At 45.5% G+C, this 18,547-nt stretch overlaps 1 pseudogene across 1 annotated transcript; it reads right to left on the bottom strand.

Annotated features, from left to right (window-relative positions):
* Positions 1–11,876: 11,876 nt before the first annotated feature.
* On the bottom strand, positions 11,877–18,021 carry LOC148006986 (afadin pseudogene; annotated as a pseudogene). The gene is made up of 2 exons (XR_015648449.1): positions 18,018–18,021; positions 11,877–13,538 (listed from the first exon to the last, which is right to left on the bottom strand). The product of XR_015648449.1 is annotated as an afadin pseudogene (transcript).
* Between the last annotated feature and the right edge of the window lie 526 nt (positions 18,022–18,547).

The following is an 18,547-nucleotide window of genomic DNA, read 5'->3' as shown; positions in this document are numbered from 1 at the left end:
AAAACCAAGTCCATCCTGAGTGTAGGGCTCACTTTAAATATTAAGGTCCAATGATGGAACAGGCGTGTATGAGGACAAGGAGCTCTGTGCAACCTGGGACCAGAAGGAACAGAGTGGTTATGCTGACACAGTTAAAATACACTATCAATCACAGTCTGTGACAGCCAGGTCACAGGACTCAGGCTGCTGTTATTTGTGAGCACCCAGTGCAGCCAGAAGCTAACTATTGAGCACTGACTGGCCCAAACCCCAAAAGGGTCTCTGTTTTTCAGAGTGCTGGGGGCAGTGCAGTGTGTAGCACTTTCCTTCTGAAGGCTCTTCTGGGGTTTTGAGTCCCCTGTAGAGGACCCTCATGGCTGCAGACACTAAGCCTGGGAGGAAAGATCCTCATCTGTAGTGTTCACTGAAAGGCCTGAGAGCAGAAAAGGAAAGAAACAGCAAAATGTGCCCCTTCTGCTCACTGTGGTTCAGTTTCTGCTTTTGCAGCTGAGCTCAGGTGCCCTGGAGTCCTCCCTAGCCTGAGTCAGTGATCTCAAGTTCAAGTCCCAGCCTCCCAGTTTGTAGTATCAAACCCAGCACAGTGTCAAGCCATGGGAGATGTGGACACTATCTAGGCCTTGTTGTTTGCATCTGAGTGGTGCTGTTGAGCACCAGAAGAAGCAAGGGCAACAAGGTCATGTAGAGTACTGACAGGCACTGGGCTACTAGTGACTATTAAGTCACCCTTCACCCCCACCAAGGTGTTCAGGGACATGCAGCCTTGAGCTAACCTTCCTCCCTACCTCGATTTTCTGTTCCCTCTAGCTCTATATTTTGGTTCTGCAACACCTCCTAGCCTCTCCTCAGACAGTTGTATCTCTGAAAGAGAAGGTAAATTGCCCTTCACCAACCCCTCCTTTGAAAGATGTCCTTTCTAATACAGTGTGGCACCGCAGAGACTGGAACAGAAAGAGACCGCCCTTCACGGTGGCATGGTCAGAGCAACAGGGTTTGCTGGTTCCCTGAGCAGCAGCCCTGAGCCCGTGTGAGCACTGGATCCTGGAGACCTGCATTCAGAAGGAAGATGGGACAGAATGAGTTAGACTCTTTGGCATGCTCTCCATCCTGTCCTTAATTCACCCAGTGCCACAGGACAATCAGAGACACATTACTGACTTGTATTAGACCTTTATATGTTGTTTCCAGTTAGAAAGGAGACATTTGTGTTGTCTCAAGCATTCTGCAAGCACTGGTTGACTTAATGTACCATTGGTCAGGAAGGTGGTGTGGTGCACAGCCAAAAGCCTAAGTACCCAGTCCCCAAGCCTGCAGTATCCTGTGGAACTGGGAATGTCCCCATTCTGCTGTGCTGGCACAGGCCACTCACAGTGCTAGAAGGGCAGAAAAACATCCACTCAGTTCACAACATAGAGGGTAGGTGCTCAAGTGTCCTCTCTACCCCACACCTCCTGATTCCTTGGCCACAGCATGGGCTGAAAACAAGAAACACCCTAAGTTGCTAACATGGCATCCAGAGGGTTCTTCCCACGGATACGACATCTACTGGCCTCATGCTTACTATCGTGCCTATTGGAGTGGACAAGCCAGAGTGCCTTACAGCATTTAAATCTGCATACCATGCTCTGCCTTTCCATACTCCAGGGCCTGTACCTCTTCTGAGTCCTCAGTTCACTTCCCTGAGATGTGGCCTTGGTGTTCCTTCTACACAGGCACTGGCCCTGTTGTGAAAGTAGCTAAAAGACCAGACCGCAGTTGACTGTAACACAGAGGGTAGTCATGCCCAAGCCTATCATACCCTGACTGCACAAGCCGCCTTTAAAAATCTCTTCACTCATTTTGGTGTTCCTATATACATGTGTGCATGGCAGGCATGTGTGTAGAGTGAGGTGTGCATGCATGTATGCATATAGGTACAAATGTCACGTGTGATGTGCACAGTGTATATATGTCTGTGATATATGTAATGTGCATGCACATCTGACACGTGATGTGTATGTTGTGTGGGTTTAGGAATATGGAAGATATATACATATATATATATACATATATATATTTGTATAGTGTATGTGTGTGTGCATGCGTGAGTTTGTATATGTGTGTTGTGCACTGTGAACATCTGATCGGGTCCTTTAGTTCTCATACTAGCTGGCCTGCTGCAGAAAGGAAACAGGTCTCCCCAGGAGAGTCTAAGCATCCAGCCGTCCAGGGATGGGCCTGCACATGAACATAGTCTGGCCAGAAACGCCCTCTAAGCTCTTAATAAAGAAATTCTCATTCCAGAAGAAGCAAGAGAAAACTAAAAAGAAGCCAGACAGCAAACTGAGCTTCCACCACAGAAAATTCTTATATGGGAAAGCTCCCAATTCCCTGAGAGTGAGATGTTTACGACCCCGCTGCCTGCTCTGGAAGCAAACCCACTCCCCTGCTGAAAATTGGGGCCTTCCTGTAATCTCCTACCCTGAAGACAGGCAGAGGGAGAGTGGCTGGGATCAGGATGTAACCTGAATAAAGAATACATTATGGGAATTTAAAAAGTTAGTCTGGAAGTTGGAAAAATTGCTCAGTGGTTAGGAGCACTGAATGCTCTATCAGAGGTCCAGAGTTCAAATCCCAGCAACTATATGGTGGCTCACAAATATCTCAAATGAGACCTGATGCTATCTGGTGTTTCTAAAGACAGCTACATTGTACTTACATATAACAAATAAATAAACAAACTAACAAACAAATGAATTACCTGGTCTTAATTTTAGAGCAAGGAGTAAAATGTCCTGAGATTAAATTCAAACCCATGTCATGGACTGCCTGGATCTTTCAGGTCTGCAGGAAACATCTCAAGGAAGAACAAAAGAGGCTGGAGAAGGATGGGGAAGGGTCTGATCCGTGCAGCTCCTCAGTGTCCACTAGCACAGCACTTGCCCTTGGGAGATGACGTCTTTCACTCTTCCAGACTGTTGCACCAATCAGAATTGCGTGCTCTGTGGATGAACCTGTAAAAGAGGACAATTGCTCTTGGGCCAATATGGAGGTTCCTGGCCTCTCAGCAACTTTACTGCTGACTTTTGAGGTCTCTGGTGGGTGAGCAAAATGAAGACACACAGAGTAGCCTCAGGTTGAGTCAGCCAGGCCCAGAGGGCTCAGTGGTGTCTCTCAGATTCCCAGGCCCTCCCTAAGACTGGACACTCTACAGAGTGTAAGTGGATTAGGGGATAACCAGGAAATGCAGTTGCTCAGGTGGCTGACTCTGTAGGAGGGAAATAAATCACAGTGGGAAGCTTCAGGACAGTCAGGTGACCTGAGCCCTCTACAGAGTCTAAGTCCAGACTCACAGACATTCATCTGTCCACAAGTCTCCTAAACACAGGCCTTGTCTGACCTGCAGTCCAGAGTATTGTATTATACTGTCCCCTTAGAGAGAGGACATACTTTCCAGGTAGTCGTCTTCTGTGTCACACTGAGACTGGGTCTGTGGTACAGTTGATGCTGATGGGGACTGGCCACAACTGGCATTCTATCCCACCAAAAGCAAAAAAGAAGTAAGAAGGAAAGAAGGAGAGAGAGAGAGAGAGAGAGAGAGAGAGAGAGAGAGAGAGAGAGAGAGAGAGAGAGAGAAGGAAGGAAGGAAGAAAGAAAGAAAGAAAGATACAAAGAAACAAAGATATAAGAAGACTCAAGGAAGGAAGGAAGAAATAACCCATCTATCTCACTCCCTGCAATCCTGGTTTTCACCATAATGGGGCACGGATGTGACCTTCTTCCTACAAATGAAAGCTGACTTCCCTCAGTGAGATAGATAGATAGATAGATAGATAGATAGATAGATAGATAGATAGATAGATAGATAGATAGATAGATAGATAGATGGTTGATGGATGGATGGGTGAATAGATAGATAGATAGAGAGAGATAGAGATAGAGATACAGAGATAGAGAAGTGATTTGACTTAATCAGTTTCTTCCAGTCCTATTCTTCAGAGCAAAGTCACCTTCGACATGGCTGGTGCAATTGCTTGTTCTTCCTTTCTGCTTTCTTTGGCTGTTCCTTCATGGCAGCCCCCTTAGAATCTGCTCATCTCAATAAAGCCCCATCTGTGGAATGTATATCTTCTCAGTAAGGAGTTGAGGCATTCTTGGAAGGAGCTCCCAAAATCCCCTCTGGGGCAGATGACAGTGTTCTCTACTTCAGACAGCAGCTGCATGAAGCAAACACACACCTGTCTGAACATTCCAGCTTGGGTGCACGTCACAGTGCACCTACCCCAGGGTCCCTGCCAGTTACACATTCCACAGGGTCACTACTACAAGATCCCATCCCAAGGGCTCTTGCCCCATTGCTCCTACCCCAGGGACCCTGGCCCACTGAACCAACCTCAGGGATCCTGTTCCATTGTACCCACCATGCTGCACCTTCTTGAGAGTACCTACTGTCCTGAGGTCACTTTTTATAAAATCTAATGCAAAGATCTTGCCAGTAAGACCACATTGTCTTTGGTGGCACCAAGTAGATAATAGCAGGACTTCATCACCTTCCCTTTCTCAATCCCTTCTCACAGTTGGACATGTGGAAGCAAAGTAACTGGCAGCAGAATACAGAATATTCACCCAGAATATCACCACCCCTAGAATTCTCATGAGATGTGCTGCTATGACTATGATACAGGGGTGGCAGGTAGGCTTTGATATTGAACAAGCCTAGGCTGGTGCCTCTGCTCACATGTGTGCCAGCAGCTTAGCTTAAGTCTACATGTCGTAAACTCTGAGAGGAGGAAGGAGATCTTCCTACATAGAGGCTGTTCTCTGAACCTGTGTTGGCCAAGGTCAAGCCAGAGTGTTTGAACATGCCAGTTCCAGTCCCTGAGGGTTTTCTGCCTGCCTGGTGTTTGTCGTGCTTTATGTCTGGTGAGGTGAAGATGTGGTCCATGCTAGGAATATCTTTGAAGACAACTGCCCTGGGTTCCCATGCTAAAATTCAATTCAGGACTGACAGGGACCTAAATACCAACAAGACCGTGCCAGGACCATGAGTTCAAAAACCAAAAGCAAATGGGACCTTGATGTCCTCCTTTGCTGCTCTGAAAAGACTCACGACACACAATTCTCCTGCACATCCAATGCCCCTTGGGAAAATCCTCTGTCAAGCGCAGGTGATGCCTCATGAGAGTGAACTGTCAGGGTAGGACAAGACACTTGGGACTACTGTCCTGAACTCACCAGTCTCAGATGAATGGGCTTTGAAAAGTTTTCAGAACACAGGATAGGGGTGTGTCAGCAAGTGCATGTAATCCTTGGGAAATACATAGTTCCTGAGGAGGTTCTGAGAGCTGTTGGATCCACTCCTGGAGAAGACAGCATTGTGTTCAGGGAGTAACAGAGCAGGAGCCTGCTGATGCTATTCACAGTATTGCAAGGGAGCGGTAACAATGCCCTTAGGAGCAGGATGTCCTAGCACTCTCAGATCAAGCAGACAGCCTAGCGCCAATTAGGGCCATATCCCAAGAGAATGCCGCTCATGTAGGAAGCTTCTAATGTCTGGAGGCAGAAGAAGGGAACATGGACATTGGTTGAGTTAGGGGTTTACTGCTGAGAAGAGACACACCACAACAAATGCAGCTCTTATAAGGACAACATTAATGAACACAGGATTGCAGGTTCAGAAACTCAGTCCATTATCTTCAAGCTGGGAGCATGGCAGCATCCAGGCAGGCATGGTGCCAGAGAGACTGAGAGTTCTACATCTTCATCTGAAGGCTGCTTGGGGAAGATTGGCTTGCATGTGCATAGGAAAAGGGTCTTAAAGCCATGCCAATGTGACCCACCTACTTTAACAAGGCAAAGTCTCCTAATAATGATACTCTAGAGCTAAGCATATACAATCACAGACATCTCCAAGGAGGGTGGCACTGTTCTATTAGAGAGAAGCATCAGCTCCCATTAATATATTGAGGTCAACCGTGGATAGGGCACAGAGCCCTCCACACATCCTGGAACTCATGGAGGCATCCTATGAAAGAGCTTTTTCCCAGAAGCACACATGTGTGTCAAGGCCTCCTTTCCAGCCAGTCCCTAGGGAATCTCCAGTGCTAAACTCTGTCTCTTCCTTTGCAGAAGTGAAATATAATAAAAATTCACACTTCACAGTACAGTGAATAGCAATAATGGCGAAAGGTGTAAATAGAACCGATTAGTACCAGAGTATGTGGATTGATGTTATATGAAATGTGTGTGGATGCCGTGCAGTATCCTCTTCCATGTACCTACATACTGAGCAACGACCCTGGACCATGCTGCTCTAGACAGAACCATCTGGAATTCACTCACTGAGGGACTTATGCCCTGGAGTGGCAGCTACAGGTAGGACTTGTTCATCCATGTCACGAGGTGAAGAGACAGAGATGCATGGATTAAATGGAGAGGCTAACCTGCCAACAACCCCAAACCCCCAGCAGGATGACAATGGAGAACAGCGAGCAGTTTCCCAGCCAGCCTCACTCTCCATAGACAGACTTCTTCCAGTCCTTCCATTTTCCCAAGGAAAGAAAAGTTCAAAAAGCAGGGACAGGGAAAGAAAAACTGCTCTACTCCCAGGAGCCAAAAACAAGCTCCATAGCACCTCCCTGTCTGAGCCCATAACCAGCCACAGCCCAGTCCTCTGCTCATCTCTAGAGGCTCAGGGACCCAGGCAGATGAGCCCTTGAATCACAAACGGCTGCTCTACAACATTCTATGGGTGTCAGTCCTGAGTCCCTGAGCCTGAGGTGCTCTGCACTGCTATTCAGATAATACTTCTCTTGATTTCTGTACAAAGATCTCTGTGTTGGATGTCAGAGGAGTGTGTCCACCCAGCATTGGTCCTGGGGCTCTGGCCCTCTAATCTATTGGTCCCTGTTAACGTCACCACAGAGCCACCATGTGTCCTTGTACAACTCCTCCTTGATCACCTTTTGTAGGAAGATATTTAGAGTCCCTTGCAGGTGGCACAGAAAATGGCACACGGCTGAGGGTGGTAGACAAACCTGGGGACACATCAAATGCTAGGATGTTGTGAGGATCCCTAAGCCATGCTTGGGCAGGCCTGTGCCAGGGCTCCCATAGGACCCTTTCTTTCTGTCCCCTATACACACCAAGAACCAGTTACCAGGCAGGGGGAGAAGGGAACTTGGATTCCAGGCCTAGCCCAGTCCTATGATTCCTTACCTTGTAGCCCTTGCGTCCTTTGGGGCTCAACAGTTCCCCTACAATGCAGACAGCAAGGCATACCTGGTATTCACAGCTTACCTGGGCTGAAACTGGGCTGCGTTTGATACTACAAACCAGGAGGATGTGACTTGGCTTGAAATCACTCACCCAGGCTAGGGAGGACTCCAGGGCACCTGAGCTCAACTGCAAAGGCAGAAGCTGAACCACAGTGAGCAGAGGTGGCACATTTTGCTGCTTCTTTGCTTTTCTGCTCTCAGGCCTTTCAATGAACTCTACAGATGAGGATCTTTCCTCCCAGACTTAGTGTCTGCAGCCATGAGGGTCCGCTACAGGGAACTCAAACCCCAGAAGAGTCTTCAAGAGGAAACTGCTACACACTGCACTGTCCCCCAGCACTCTGAAAAACAGAGACCCTTTCTGGGCTTGGGCCAGTCAGTGCTCAGTACTTAGCTTCTGGCTGCACTGGGTGCTCACACATAACACAGCAGCCTGGGTCCTGTGACCTGGCTGTCACAGACTGTGATTGAGAGTTTATTTCATCTGAGTCAGCACAGCCACTCTGTTCCTTCTGGTCCCAGGGAACACAGAGCTCCTTGTCTTCACACATTCCTGTTTTAACGTTGGACCTTAATATCTAAAGTGAAGCCCACACTCAGGATGGACTTGTTTTTCTATACATCATGCCAACTTCTGTGTGAGAGGGAGTTTTTTCGTGTATATGCATACCCCCTTATGTGCCTAGGTGTCCATGTATACCCATGGTACCCATGGACCAACTGTCTCCCGTCCCCAACCCCACCCCGCCCCTGGGATGCCCAGCACAGCCACAGTACAGCCTTCTGTGGGTCTGGATGTGCCTGTCTGCCCTTCCCACCAGAGCATGGCCTGCTATGACAGCAGCTCTTCATTATTTTGGTAAACATAGCAGTGAACCCAGGTGGGGCTTCTGGTCCTCAGGGAGCTCACTTGTCCCCCACTAGTCCCCTTGGTTGAGGGATTGTGGTTTTCAGGACTCCCAGAAGCAGCAGAAGCCAATGGACTCATCCTTAGTGTGTGCAGCAGCTAAAGGTGCATGGAGGTCAGGACTTGTGCCCTGTGTCTTCAGAGTCAAGAAGGAGCCAAGACCATTGGCTGACCCTGAGTAGCCACTTGGGCCCCATAAAGATTCTATTTATGTCCTTCCTCTGAGCCTGTGGAGACATTGTGGGGAACTATGCCAATTTTCTCTGGACACCAGGCTGTGCAGAGCTCCAGACTGTGGTCACAATCAATAGGGAATGAACAGGACAATTAAAGGCCAGGCTCTGCCATGTCTCTGCCAAAGAGAGTTCAGTGGGGTCAAGGTGTGGGCATAAGGAGGAGCCCAGGCAGATTCCAGAGTCTCTTTCCTATATTCATCTGAAGGCTGGGGAAAGAAAGTCACCACAAAATCATAGTGACTTCACATGACTGCCTATTAAAAGAAACATCAAAGATGACAGGCGTAAATCATGAAAATGGCATCTGTGTGTGCGGAGACAGCTGTCTGCATGGACAGAGTGTACCCACACTCCAAGCAGGGACTACAAGCATGGGGAGTGTCTGTCTACACTTGCAGCAGGGCATACATGCTACCAAACACACAATAAAAGCCATCATGCGGGGCTGGGGATTTAGCTCAGTGGTAGAGCGCTTACCTAGGAAGCGCAAGGCCCTGGGTTCTGTCCCCAGCTCCGAAAAAAAGAACCAAAAAAAAAAGCCATCATGCCCAAGCCTTGGGTCTATAAGCCACTGAAAGCCTCTCACCCCTCAGTGGGGTCCGATCTCCAACACCTTAGAGACATCCACAGACTGTGCCTGTCAGAATATGGAGAGCCATGATGAGAGTCTCCCCCGGGAACTCTGTAGTCTTGCTGGAAAATCAAGAGGAAAGCCCAGCCTCTAGGCCAACGTGCAGCACAGTTAATACACAGTGTAAGCTTCATTGACACACAAAGATGCTGAAGACAGAACATGGGAGGGCCTGGCAGAACCGTAACTCGGCCAGAGGTGGTGCGGCTTACAAATAAGAGCAGTCATGCCTGTGGTGGCTCCCTAAAGCCCAGCTCTCTGCCCCCTGTATTTTGGGGTCTCTGAGGAAGACAAACCGATAGAGCATCCTGTTGACTAGCTTGCTGTTCAGATGTGGGATGTGGTCACAGTGCTCTGACAAGGCCATAAGGGCATCTGCTAGGACAGCCAGACTCTAATTGATAAAGAAGGCCTCCTTCAGGGCAAACCCAGTCACCACAGACACAGCTGTAAAGTAAGCAGTCCAGTCGCTTGTGAGCATGCTATCCAGACAGGAACAGGCAAACAGAGGTGGTTCTTGGGAGGGACCATGGGACCCACCCACTTCCCAGAGAGGCACCATGGCCTGGTAGTCATTGAGGTCCCTTGTTGGATACCACAGTCCTTTTAACTGCAGGTAACCCTTTTTCTAGACCCAGAACAACATAAGGCCCATCATGGGGTATAACATGGCCTTCTGTTGACAGTTCACAAGCTCTCTCTACTGTGTTGCCCTTTGATGACTCTGGCATTCTTGACTGGGCAGATGTCGTCCCCCGTTCACCTGCATACACACTGCTGGCCCAGTCCATGTGCTGAAACCTGCCCCCCCCAGGAGCTGCCCAGCATGGTCGGGTGGGTCCACTGGAGATGAAGCCCAGTGCAGTGGTAATCCACAAATACCTGCCCTTGCTTTCTCGTGAAGGTCAGCTTGGCTGGACTTTGGGGCTGTGGTCCGGAGAGTGGAAAACAGAAGGGTCACAAAGGTCTGTCAATCATCAGACAGAGCTGAATGTCTGGGAATCCATTGGCAGACAACTGAGACTCCCTAAGCACCATGAGGCAGGCTTTGCTCAAGCACTGTCCATAGGGGGCAAGTCCTGGAGGTGGATGTGCCTACTAAACAGACAATGCTGCCCTAAGCAGTCTCGTCCCTTACAGAAGTGTCACTGTAGCAAGATGGAGAATGTCCATCTATACTGGCTTTCCATAGGAGTGAAAACTAGCCTGTGTGTCCTGCTGTGCCCAGGGCTCTGCACTCTGGCTTATGATGTGGAGGCCCAGAGCAGCTGTCCAGCATAGCATGTGAGAACTTGAACGCACTGCATTTAAGTCCTAGGGTGAGTATCATGTGGTCAAACTGCATGACTCTGTTGGCTGACATCTAACCTGCTGTGATTGACATCGCTGGCTTTTACAATGTGGGTGTAGCCTTAGGGGCCATGTTCTCTGAGTTGCATACCTCTGTGGATGAGGCCCACAAACTCCAGGGCACTGGTGACAGACCTGGAAAAGGACAGCATGAGTCAGAGGTAACCCCCTGGATGATCTGACAAGGGATAAGCACTCTGCGCTCAGGGTAACCTTACCTTACTCATCTTACAGACAATTCTCATGTGAACCAAGTGTGGTAAGTTTAAGAAAATAGGCTGGGGCTGGAGAGCAGGCTCAGTGGTTAAGAGCATGGCTGCTCTTTCAAAGGTCTTGAGTTAGATTCCAGTCACCATATCATAGATACTAACTATGTATTATTAGATCTGATGCCCTCTTTGGACACACAGATATACATGCAGATAGAGCACTAAAGTAAATGAATCTTAAAAGAAAGGAACAAATGAATGAAAGAAAGAAGAAAAGAAATATAAAGAATGAAAGAAAGAATGAATGAAAGGAAAGAAAGAATGAAAGAGACAGAAAGAGAGAGGGAGGAGGAGGAGCAGGAGGAGGAGGAGGAAGAGGTAGAGGAGGAGGAGTAAAGAAAGGAGGAAGCAAACAAGCAAGCTGCTCAGCTGTAGAGAAATGGGCCTGTAATCCCAGACACTCAAGACACACAGTAGGGAGGGGGATCAGAAGTTCAAAGCTAGCCTGGTCTACAGCATGAGTTTCAGGTCTGCTTGGACAACTTAGTGACACCCTTTATCTAAAGGTGAGGAGGGCTAAGGCTACTAACTCAGTGGTAGAGCACTCATGGGGGAAGCAGACTGTTGTCCATTGATACCTTTCCTTTCTTGCTCTGAAATAGACAATGGTGTTAGAAGAGTCAAAGGTCCCTGTCTTAGCATCCACTATTCTATTTGCTACAACGTTAAGGGTCCAATTTTTGGTATTTTTTCAGTGATCAAATCTATGAAACAAAACTTAAGCAATACTCTTATTGCTGTCAGAGGGGCAGGTGGATGATAAATGCTTGCCCACCTGCATCAGTAAAAAGCTGGTTCCTTGGACTCCCTGCAAACACATCACTGCTAACTGTATGCCTTGTGTAGGCTTTTCCAGCACTGCACATAGCTTGAAAACCTTCCCTGCTATGGACCCTTGAGTGGGCATCCTGCCTCTCAGTCTCAGAATGGAGCAAAGATCCCCTGGTCACCTCTAGGCTCACAGGTCAGGGACCTCTTCCATCCCGTGGTGAGGAAGACTGGCACGGCTGCACACACCTTGGAAAAAGAACATATTGGCAACCCTTATCGAAAATGATGCTTCTCACTTTCCATTATGGCATTCTATAAAATATGGGTATTTCCAGGTATAATCAGACGTGTTGTTGATTGAGTGTGTGTGTTTTTGGAGGTTGGAGGCGGATAATTCGTTTCTCCAAGCCCCTTCCTCAATTTTGGGTGATAAACATTGACTCTCATATAGACTTTTAATAATTATACAGTTATTTATATATTTTTAAGTTTTGCTTATTTTTACAAACTTTTTGTTCCTCTCTCTCTCTCTCTCCCTCTCTCTTGTTCTCTCTCTCTCCCTCCCTCTCTCTGTCCCTCCCTCTCCTCCTCCCTTCCTTCCTGTCTCTCTCTCTCTCTCTCTGGGTAATTAGATATAATACTCAGGGTCAGGACATTCTACCCTTGAGCTACCCCAAACAGAAAAAGGTTATAAACAGCTTTATTATGGTATCTGTGACATATAAAGCTGAAACGTGTTAGACGTGAGCATCTTGATGTTCCTAAAGACATGTACTTTCTCAGATACAGAATTCCAGCGGGCTAAAATTCCTGCTGTTACTTCAGATTAACCTTGTCATGAACTGAACCAATGGGGAACATACTAAGCACAGTCCCTGAGCTGCTTCCTAGGTTGGTAGCACTGGCTCCATCCCAGACACAGCTGGAGTGGGCAGCTGTAAGGTTGAGGACCTGCACTCAGGACACTGGGCTCCAGGAGCACCTCACCTGCAGGTCATCCTGTGTACCTCTGAACGTCACTCCTGGGTTCTCACTGCCTGGCACTTAACCATAGACATCACTGTAGAATTATCTAAGGCCAGAATGTCAAAAACATAGTTGTTATGAATTTCTACTTTGAAAATGTCAAATGTTGGGCTGCTTGAACAGTTTTCAAGAACAGGTTCAAGAAATGAACCTGGGAGAAACACAAGAAATATAGCCTGAAGTCTCTTCCAAAACAGCCACTCCAGCATAAGCTTCCACAGGCAGTCACTCTCCTCTGCACTACCGTCCCCCTTAGTTTACAGCTCATGGATCTCCTTGCTTAGCATGTCCACAAGGTGCATTTGCTGTTGCTTCTCCAGCTTCTCCCTGGTATCTTGTTTCCATGGGTCTGGAGACAGACTATCCCCACAGGACAACTCCTCTTTACTGATTGTTTTCTACTGCAGGTTCCTGTACTCAATAGTTGGGGCTGCTGCTGGGGACTACAGCTTCAGAGTAACTGTTTCTTGGGGCCTCTGCAGTGTGGAAGGTTTTCCTGGTTGGGCTGGTGTGGCCAAAAGAGATAAGGAAGCAGGAATCAGGGAATGAGAGTCCATCTGCCCCAGATTCTACTCCTGCTCCCCGTGCTTCCTCTCTGCTTCCTTATCCAGGCAGGCCTTCTATATCTCAGACCACCACTGCTGCTCCTCCTTCTTTTTTGCTAGCCAGCAGCCACCTGAGCAGACTGGCATCCTGCCTTGTTTGCAGAAGGTGGTGGGAGGGGCAAAGCCACTGAAATGCCATCAAAACCACTGGTGTAGGTGGACCTGTGGTGGAGGAGGTGGTGGAGGGAGGTCTGTTCATATGGGCTGGGAGACAGTCACAGGGGTGGGCAGCACCTCTGCTGGGGTTTTCCAATGGCCAGGACCACTCTTGGTAGACTGGAAGCAGGGGTAACTGACTTGGAGGAATATTTCAGGTGCTCCTGGCTGGATGTCATAGAGTCCACTGAGGAGCTCTGGATCCACATATCATTGTCACACTAGAGATCCATGCTGGCCACTACTCAATGCAGCTCAAGTTGGTAAAACTCTTCCTGAAGTTCTTCCATTGAAGGGGTAACACACCGAGAAAAGAAAAGACGAAGATCTAATACTTCAGAGACTCACCAGAGATATTAACAAAATTTCATGCATGTTTCTTTCTCACAGAGGAGGTAAGAAAACTGAGGAATGGGTGTATAACCAGACCTGACACTGCTTTATGGCTCACTCTCCAAGTAACCAGCTGTACCTGTGTGTACAAAGGAATAAAAAGATTTTTCTATACACTGATGCATGCTGTTTGTGGCATTGTCACTCCTGCAATTTAGCTCCTAGCTTCAGGACTATGTAGAGGGGTCTGTTCTTGTGAAATGTAAAGAAATAAAAAATGAGATTCATATAACTGCATAAGAGGTGAACTTTGTCCTCAGGGATCTGTTTTACAATCTTTAAAAAAGCAATCATGGGGGTTGACACCCCAAAAGGAGCTTTGCCATCTCAGGAAGAGGTGATAGACGGGTTTGTATGAGGGGTTATTGGCAAGACAGGAAGGGCTAATATTGGATTATAAAACAAATAAATAAATAAATAAATGGTTTTTTAAAGAATATATTTTAAAAGCCATGATAAAAAATGTAATTTTGACCCTATGCTTTCAATAAAAAAAAATCTTAAATTTTCTTATTTACTCATTTACACTAATTCTCATGTTCCCCGATTCATTAATTTATTTGACTAGTGTAATAGAAATAAACTTAAATGACCAAAATTCAGGAATGATAGTTAATGTAATTTGTTGAGAACTGTATCAAAGAAGTCAGATATTTCACAAGTAAGAAAGTGTTCAAGCTCATCTCAGACCTCAGTGCAGAGGTCTCCAGTGGAGACAGATGTTAGCTGCTGTTCTAGTGGTATATGCACACTTCTCTCCAGGGATAGAAGGCTGATCTATTAGAAATAGTGTTAAAAACCCAAGTGTCACATTAAATGACAAGTAAAATAAACATAACAACATTCCTTTAAATGCAGGAGCCATGGCATACCCATCATACACTGAGGGCAGGATGTTTAGCACTGAGCCAGAGACAAAGGTGTACCAGAAGTCGGCTTCACGCACCCCTACAAGTCTCCTGACGCCACAGACCAGGAGAAGGACTTTCTCCAGGACCAGATGAGATATGTGCTAGAGACATGAGAGTAAATACATGAAGCCTTTTGGAGGTTGAAGCCTTTTGGACGTTGGGGTCTCTATTCAGTATACTCCATCCTCACTACTTTGTTAGCCACTCTTTTAAGTGTAAAAATGATCTCCACTAACTTGGAAATCCGATCCATTTTGAAGACACATTTACAGTGCATTTTGATCTATAAGGTCAAGGGTTTTCCAAATAAAATCCTAATTTTGGACTAATATGAAACCTCTATGAAAACTGTATTCTAGCTGGCCAAGGGACACAAAAAACAATGATCAAAGTATAAACAATGATCTGGGTGACAAGGTGACTTAGAGAATGCCTCTTCTTACTTGTCACATTGGGGCTGAAAAGGTGATCTGCTCTGTTTTTCATCAGCCTGTCTTTACCAGCCAGCTTTGTTGGATGACTGTGCTCTGTCCAAGGCTTTTGAGGACTCTCTGGGGAGCCGTTTTGAGCTGAATTATTATAGAGCTCAAAACCTTTACTCTTCCACCTATCGATGCTGGAAAATGCCATCCTCTGCTACATAAGTGGCTGGAGCCATGGATCTCTCCTTGTGTACTCATGAGTTCATGGTTTCCTACATGGTAGCTGTGGGGTCTGGTTGGTTGATATTGTTGTTCTTCCTGTGGGGTTGCAAACCCCTTCAGCTCCTTCAGTTCTTTCTCTAACTCCTCCATTGGGGTCCCCATATTCAGTGTAATGTTCAGCTGCAAGCATCGGCACTGAGATGGGAATGGGTGGGTGGGAGCGTGATCATACTCATAGAAGCAGGGGCAGGGGGTTGGGAGAGCATGGGAAGTGGGTAACATTTGAAATGTAAATACATAAAATATCCAAGAAAAATAAAACTCATAAAAACTTCACTCTGTGTTCTGGGTTTACCTGAGCCATAACGATCTGAAACTGAAACCAAAGCCAATTCATTCATTCTCTCTCCCTCGTTCTTTCCAAGATGAAGAGCTTCAAAGGATGCATCTAAAATTCTTATATTTAATAACTGCTCTTGTATAATAGGGTGATCTTTTATATACATTCTTTGACCAGCCTAAAAAAGCAAAAACAACCAAGCAATCAGAAGAAACCATAGCCCAGGGTCTCACTACGTATTTGAGGCTGGTCTGAAATTCACTACACAGGCAGGAGGACCCCAAACTCACAGAAATCTGCCTCTTTCTGCATCCTTAGAGCTGGCATTAAAGGCACATGCCACCACAAATAGCTTTATATGAACATTTTCAAAAGCTTTTACATATATTGTCTAGAAAAACTTTTCATTTACATAGTATGTATCTATGGGAGGAATTGACCTTTTTTATTTTCTCAAATCTGACTTATAATTTGTAAATAACAAAGTAATCTTTTTTAGAGTATTTTTTAAAAAGCACTCAACTTCTCTTCTCTCACTTGATAACACACATATTATTATCCATCAGAATGACAGCATCACATGGTGCTGTCACCTGGTGTGATTATCCACACCTGTTCACAGTTTAGTCTTCCTGTCTGCTCACCTGGGACTCATTTGTTACCCACGTCCCTCTTTGAGTTTGTAAATGGTGTTCTGCTTTAACATGCCAACACATGGTCTAGCCAGGATTGGTTCCTGTTCTACGCTTTAGTATACAGGATTCTAGACTGTCAGACACTGATATTGTTGTTGATACTGTAGCTACAAGGTCAGGGCTAGGGTGTTCAGGTTCCAAAGCTGAGTCAGGGTCAGAAGAGGGTTCACAATACTGCAATTAACAGACTGTGACTATATCTAGGAAACCGTACCATTAGATCTGATCTGAATCATGATCCAGAAGTATTTCTCAGCATCATGCACTCTGTCTCAACTAACTTCTTCCTTGAAGAGCTGAGCAAGAGCTGTGGTAGGAGCTACTACATGGGAATTTTAGGGGCTCTCTTTATAAAAATAATTTATGTGTATGAGTGTTTGCTCAGCATGTGTGCACACGAATCCAGAGAACTTAGAAGAGTGCTTTAAATCCCATGAAATTAGAGTTTTGGGCAGTTTTGGGCTAACACTGGTGTTGTAAAATACTGAACCATCTTTCCAGCCCCAGATTTTGATAACTTTTAAGAGGAGCCATATCTCAATATACCATCACTATATGTTGGCTAACCTGGCTTGAGTCACTAGCTCTTAACTCTCTGCACCATGGAGGACAATGGCTGGGTAAGAAAGGTGGACAGGCAGTGAGAGAGGATGCCTTGATTTGCAACTTCCAGGGTAACCATGGGACTGGTACTAGTCATGAGTTCTGCTGCCCTAGGAAGAAAATAAAAAGAAACAGCGGTCACTGTCACAGTAGAGTCTATGTTCAGAATACTTGTGCTTAGGTTCCTCAGCCTGGTTGCTGTTTAGGGAAATAAACCAGGCTTTCAGAAGATTATGTCCTCTCTACATCACTTATGATAATCAATTATAAAACAGGTAAGTATATTCTATTCTATAACATTAACATTAAGATATTTAAACATTTTACAAGCTCTAAGTATATGTGTACATATTTATATAATTATTTAAGGTAATACTCTATACTAATATACATTCTTAAGAGTGAACACAAAATGAGATTCCTGTGCTCTAAGAACTAGGATTATTGGGGAAGGTGAGTAAACACAAAGATCTTTTACATCACTACTTTTTGAATTCAAATTTCAAAATGCAATATATCACTTCAGTACATTAAAACTAACCAATCAGTTGAGGCTTTAAAGGAACCAATTAGTCATACCTTTCCTGAGAAAGTCCAACCAGACTAAATCCATCCACAATGAGGAGTTGGTCATGGGCACCTAGTTGTCCAACCTGAGCCACCAGAAGGATGCAGGTGTAGGGAGAAAAAAGGCAGAAAAAAGGCAGCGTCAATGCACAGCAGCATTCCTCACACCACACAGTCAGTGCATAGCAGCATTCCTCATGCCACACAGTCAGTGTACAGCAGCATTCCTCACACCACACAGCATCCACAGCCATAAGCATCTGCACAGTATTTCACAAAGCTCGAGTGAAGAATGCCTTTCACTGTTTCCTTTAAAACAAATACTGACCACATCTGCAATACCTCCTTGGACAATGACTTAACATAGATTTCCAGTTTATACTGGCCAGCAGCCTATGCAAAAAAATGGTCAGAACAGCACAATTAAATCACACAGCAGGAAATGTGCAAAATCCTGCCCACATACACCCTAGTAGCTTGACTAGTTAGGAAAGTTTCTATTTTATGGTTCCAAACATGTAAGAAAAATACTCCTGTAAAAATGGACAATTTGGTGAGAAAATGCCCATAGACTTGTAATACTCAAAATGATTATTTATAAAGTCTGAAACAGCTACAAATCCAAAGGAATGAGAAACACCTCAAGTGACCAGCCCTTACCCATATTAGGACAGAAAACCAGCTTGGTACTAAATAATCCAGCATCTGCCTTCTCTATCTTCTATTTAAACATAAGGTTTAAATTTCAAAACAAGAAATTAACTTCTTGGAGGAAGCAGTTAACAACACTTTGTAAGGAAATATTATCCAGAAAGTGCTCTACTGGAATTCATATCCTGGGACCGAACAGTCAAACACACTTAAATAGTATTCTATGGAAAGCTAATGAAGTGTTTTAGGAAAAGTTAGGTATTGTATATAATTTCAGGATCAAAAATATTCTGCTTAGAGATCATAATATGACAACAAAAGAGCTTTGGATCACATAGGGAAGTATTAAACCATACAGTCATGTGCATGAAGCCCTACCTGGATATTACTGGAAGTTGCACAACACTATGTGTATACTTTTGTACCAACAATAAAAATAACTTACCTTAAAAACTATGAGATAGTATTTGATATAGTAAGTATCATAAAAAGTGACTTCAGGAAATGAAGAAAAATTTCTAAAGTAGCAATCAAGAAGA

Source organism: Rattus norvegicus, chromosome 1 (genome assembly GCF_021556685.1).
Source record: "Rattus norvegicus strain SHRSP/BbbUtx chromosome 1, alternate assembly SHRSP_T2T, whole genome shotgun sequence".
In the NCBI taxonomy this organism is placed as follows: Eukaryota; Metazoa; Chordata; class Mammalia; order Rodentia; family Muridae; genus Rattus; species Rattus norvegicus.
This window is presented reverse-complemented; position numbering and strand designations above follow the sequence as displayed.